We start from the raw sequence: 6000 nt of genomic DNA on the forward strand, positions 1-6000 counted from the left end.
AAAGCCGCTAAAGCCCGATGGACGCGACGCCGAGCCAAGCAGGAGTCGTGGAAAAGATTTGTATCCTCTCTAAACTCTAACACCCCTTCAAAAACACTGTGGGATAGACTAAGAAAAATTAAGGGCGACTACGCCAGCTTTTCGGTACCTCTACTACAGGTTAATGGCACAGTTTGTAAGAGCATAGATGAACAGGCAAATGCTCTTGGTGAGCACTTCTCAAACGTTTCGAGCTCATCACATTACACACCTGACTTCTTAAGGTTCAAGGAGCGTGCGGAAAAACAAACACTCTCAAGCGCATCAGGTGACAGATGTGGCTACAATAAGCCATTTACAAAACCAGAACTTCTTCAAGCCTTGTTTTCTCGTAAAGCCACGGCACCTGGACCAGACAACATCACTTATTCTATGCTCAGCCATTTGTCAGACACCTCCCTTGACAGTCTTTTGGACTTCTTTAATCGGGTCTGGCAAGAAGGCATGCTACCTTCTAGCTGGAAATTGGCAACAGTCATCCCTCTCTTGAACCCAGGAAAAGATAAATCTGATCCATCAAGCTACAGGCCGATTGCTCTCACCAGCTGTCTCGGAAAAACCTTCGAGCGCATGGTGAACAGTCGACTTGTGTACTACCTGGAACAAAACCAGTGTCTGGACCGTTTTCAGTGCGGCTTTAGAGCTGCACACTCAACAACTGATCATCTTCTGCGCCTAGAAAGTACAATAAGGGAAGCTTTCATCAGGAAACAGCACTGTGTTTCTGTCTTTTTTGATTTGGAGAAGGCCTATGACACAGCGTGGCGTTATGGTATTCTCAGGAACCTCCACTCTCTGGGAGTGCGTGGTCGCCTGTTTCGCTGTGTCAGAGACTTCCTTCAGGGTCGACTGTTTAGAATTCAGTTGGGCACTACTTTATCGAGGCCTTTCGTACAGGAGAATGGTGTCCCGCAGGGCGCCGTTCTCAGTGTCACCCTTTTTGTAATCAAAATGAATTCACTGGCCAGTGTTATACCCCCATCCGTCTCGTATTCTTTGTATGTAGACGACCTGCAAATATGTGTTTCGTCTTCTAACCTTGCTGTGTGCGAAAGACAGCTCCAGCTGACTATCAACAGGCTAACCAAATGGTCATCTGAAAACGGGTTCAGGTTCTCACCCACCAAGACTGTTTGCGTACCGTTTTCCAGAACAAGAGGTCTTTTTCCGGATCCATCACTCCAAATGAAAGGTCAGGATATTTGTGTTCAGTATGAACATAAGTTTCTTGGTTTGATTTTTGACAGAAAGCTGACCTTCCTGGCCCATGTGAAGGATTTGAAACGCAAATGCTTAAGATCTTTGAATGTGCTGAAGATCCTCTCTCACAGGTCTTGGGGAGCAGACCGCGAAACCCTCCACCGCATTTACATATCCACTGTCCGTGCTAGGCTAGATTATGCATGTTTCGTGTATGGGTCTGCACGTCCCTCAGTTATGAAGGCCTTAGACACAGTGCATCACCTCGGATTAAGGCTGGTCCTTGGAGCCTTCAGAACGTCTCCAGTTCAAAGTCTTTATGTTCAAGCAAACGAATGGTCCCTAGAAAGACGACGGTTTTATCTCGGTGCGTCGTATGGGCTCAGAATTAAAGGTTACCCTCAGCATCCTGCGCTGCTCTGTGTGGAGGGCACACGTTCCGAACGTTTATTCATGAATAAACCGAATGCCATACCTGTATACAGTATCCGGCTCCAACAAGATGTAGAGCACTATACTTTTACGCGGAGCTACAATCTACCCCCGCCACAGTCCCCACAAATGCTCCCTCCTTGGCGAACACCCGTGGCACATGACACTTCGTTAACCAAATTTAACAGACAAGAAAGACCTGCTGTGGAAATACAGCAAGAATTTGAGATCCTCAAGGAAGGCTTCGGTGAACACACTGATATTTACACGGATGCCTCAAAAACTAGTACAGGAGTATCGTGCGCCATGATTTCAGGAACGTGTACAAAATCGCATTCTTTGAACAGTGTTCTGACAATTTTCAGCGCAGAAATGTATGCGATTATTGTTGCACTAAATCATATTCTAGAAACACGGATAACGTCGTCTGTTATATACACAGACTCACTGAGTTCCATACATGCCATTTGTAACATCAAGCCACACAAAAATCTTTTAGTTCGACGTGCGCAGCATTTAGCAACTGTCATATATGAGAAAGGGTACAGTTTGAAACTTTGTTGGGTACCCAGCCATGTCGGTATAAGCGGCAACGAGAAGGCTGACCGTGCAGCTCTCGCTGCCCATGGTTATGACAACACTTCTTTTGAAATTCCTCTCCCTGATCTACTGCTGGATTTGAAAAGGGTCATCCGCAGGAAGTGGCAAGATTTCTGGTCTGGCCAAACAGATAACAAATTGCACACAGTTAAACCTCAAATTGGAGCCCCATTTCAAGTATTTAAAAACCGGCTACACGAGATTTTGTCAAGTCGGTTAAGATTGGGTCACACACATTTGACCCATGGGTACCTTTTACGAGGAGAGGAAGCACCTGAGTGTGCACACTGTGGCGCAGACCTTTCCATTTTGCATGTACTCATTAGTTGTCCTTCTTTTATGACACATCGCCAACGTCATTTTCATATCTTCTACAAGTACTGTATCCCCCTTCACCCCGCATTATTACTAGGGGATGAGGCTCTCATCCCTTTCGAGGACGTTTTCCTATTTTTAAGAGATATAGGCATCGTGAATGAATTGTAATATCTTAGTTATCTCATTTTATATGGTGATTTACACACCTATCGAACCAACACCTTTCGATTCCTTTTGATTTTAAACAAATCACTCTATTTTTAAGTTAAATTTGTTTTAAATAACACCAGAGTTTTGGCGCATTATGATCCTAGTTGTCGCTGCGCCACAAAACTCCCAATCATCATCATCATCATCAACCATTCAAAGTCTCCGAATGGGAGTGGTTCACGCATCACTGTGCCATAGAGTCCATTTATGTCCATGTAATGAATTATGGTCTTTGGTTTTTCGGGATCGTACTGATCTGTCCCTGGGACATTTGCAGTGGCCATTCGGGTTGAACACTGGGTCATACCACCACGCAGGCCCCAGATTAACAGATAGGCATCGGGATCGTGGATTAAATCCAGATTAATCCGGCTCATTTTTAGTGCGCAAGACATGCTTAGTCCCGGGAGTGACACGAAATGAAGTGGTTCAATTTTGTGCGTCTCCAACGCCCATATTCGGAAGTTTTGAAACACGTCTGCCAGAAGTAATGCGTCCGTCAGAAGGTACAAATCCGAGTACTCGCCCAGGCTCTTCAGTTGAAATTTTTCAAACACATTTTGCGCATGGCGGTAATCTTCCTCGCTCACTTCTGATCCGTTCAGTTGGTTAAAGAACTGGTCACGTGATGGCAAACAGGGCTCGTCGTAACGTTCAAAAGAGGTAACGTAGTTATAACAGAAAACCCCTTTACGTACAACCAACCTGAAGTAGTCCTCCTCTGCGAAAAACTGACGCAGACACCTGAAGTTAGATTCACCTTTGTCACATAGATTTTTCGTCAATGTGTCGAGACTAGCATTGAGGAAGCTTAACGAGTCTATGAAGCGGAACACACCAATGTCTATAGCCTTAAACTTTTGACAACTGGAGGCTATCACTCTGATATCTGTCTTCCGAAGCAGGTGCAGATGAGCTACTATGAATCCGAGGTCATAATTGGCATTATGTGCAATGATGGGCACTTTCCGTGGTATCCGCAGTTTCAGATTACATCCCTGACACAATGATTGGCGAAATTCTCCACTTACGTGATCATGGTCTCGCACTTTCTGCTTCTTAGTGAATGGTTCTTTACAGATGTTACAGTGAGTGGCTTCAGAATGTTCGAGTTCGTCTCCTGGGGTCATTTGCAAGGGCACAGTCTCGTGCAACATCGCATACAGCTCATCATGCAAATTACGCAATAGTTCCATGAAAACGGAAACGCAGTCTGCACCACGGTAAATATGTTTCTTCAAGACATACGAATCGCACGAGCGTATGACGAGGAGACAGAAGGATGAAGGGATGTGTTCCTCGTAGACATTCCCGCCTCCCGAACACGGTGATAGTACACTCTCAAAGTCGTATACACAGTAGAAGGGAACTTCTGACATCAAATGCTCTCCGGCAAACGACAGTGTCTCACCCTTCTTTGGAAAAATAGTCTTGGACACTTTTTGTTGTTTACACATTAGTAGATGATCGGCGAGTACACCCGGGGTGGTGAAACCCATCGTACACCGTTTGCAGTGAAAATAACCAGGTGGTGTGAACAAAGCATTGAAATTAGTAATGAGTACAAAATGGAAGTCAATCAGCAGTAGGTCGACATGCTTCTTGCACTGGTCGTCAACAACCTTAATCGGGTAAACATATTTTTCATCTTTGTCATAACCGTACACGTTAATGCTCACATCGTTCTGCTTCTCAAACATTTCTACATCTTTCGGGAACACTACAGGAAACGTCTCTGGAAATACATATTGAGACAGGTATGACCTGCAGGATGAAGCTCTGCGTCTGTAAGAACCCTTTGCAGGATGTAGACCGGCAAGTACGCAAAATGCGAAACACATGTTCTGTTCACTATCCTCGTGAAGGTCGACACTCAGAAGACACCGACACTTTTTTTTCAATTCGTTTGGCAATTCAAAGTCGGTACAACCAATGAGCTGTGGTGCGAGACGACCGACATGAAGAATGCAGGCATGAATTCGAAATAAGAAAAATCCCGACCCTTGCATTTCAAGCTTTTCTAAATTGTTGGTGACTTCTGTGCCTACTTCAATGACAGCACGTTCTACGTCTCGTTCCGACCACAGCGTATGCACACTCGAAGGAATAAATTGAGTGACAAATATGATCTCATCCTCAGGCGTATGTCGACCGAGTTCCGCCTTCAGCAAAACATAAAAGCGTAACGGAAATCCGAAATGTCGAAGTACACCGGCAAGGTAGCGTCCGTTTTCATGAAAGAATGTGCTGACATCCTGCCCGTCGTCGTCTCTGTCATGTAGATGAAGCTCATAGCGGTTGGTATAGTTGCGGAGCGTACAGAGTGTCTCACAAAATGGGATACAGGGTGTTGCAAGGTTATGAACGTTAGCCAGATGAACTTGAAGTCCCAGCGCTGTTGTGTAGTGCTGCCGATCGGCCGGAGGACAAAGGTGGCATGTCACCATTTATTTTTATTTTTTTACTCAGATTGACCGAACACGATGTCTGGCGAAAGAAGAAGTTTCCCCTCTTTTCCAACTCGCTCTTTCTTCTCCATTCAGAGTCCGCTCGTGTTCCTCATGTCTTCGATGTCTTGAGTGCTTAGTTTATGAAACCGAGCTGGAAGGAACACCTTTACGTGCTCGTGATCCTTCATAATTTCTACGTAGACCGCCTCGCCATACCTCGTTTCAATTTTGTTAACATCAACCACATCATACTTGATGTTTTTAGGAATTGTCGCCATTTTTTGAAACTCTCCACATTTCTTTAACTTGTCAAGTTTATGCAAGATCGACGAAGACATGATGCTTACTTGTACACTGATGCAATGATGACGACGATGATCCTTCGGACACGTTGGACCGACTGAAAACAAAAGGAGCACATGTTAGAACACTGCAAAATATTTCATCATTCTGAACACCATACCTCCTCAGAAGGAGGTTCGAGAGTGAAGGAGCTGAGCGTCAGACAGTTCTTATATAAGAAGTTGCCAGCATGGCAACCTTGAGGGGTCTTCTTTTTTTTTTACATCGTCAACTCTGCAGTCGAACCTACCTTTGCAGTTTGCTTTTTTTCCCTGCAGTTTGCAAGCACGGACTTGTTTATCTAACGAAACGTATCTTGACCAGACTTCATTCCCTTGCACGAAATGACAGTGATAGCACCTTTTAGGTTCGTGACGCCTGCCTCGGTGTCAATTTCAGGGGCTAGTCA

Source organism: Ornithodoros turicata, unplaced genomic scaffold (genome assembly GCF_037126465.1).
Source record: "Ornithodoros turicata isolate Travis unplaced genomic scaffold, ASM3712646v1 Chromosome55, whole genome shotgun sequence".
Lineage (NCBI taxonomy): Eukaryota > Metazoa > Arthropoda > Arachnida > Ixodida > Argasidae > Ornithodoros > Ornithodoros turicata.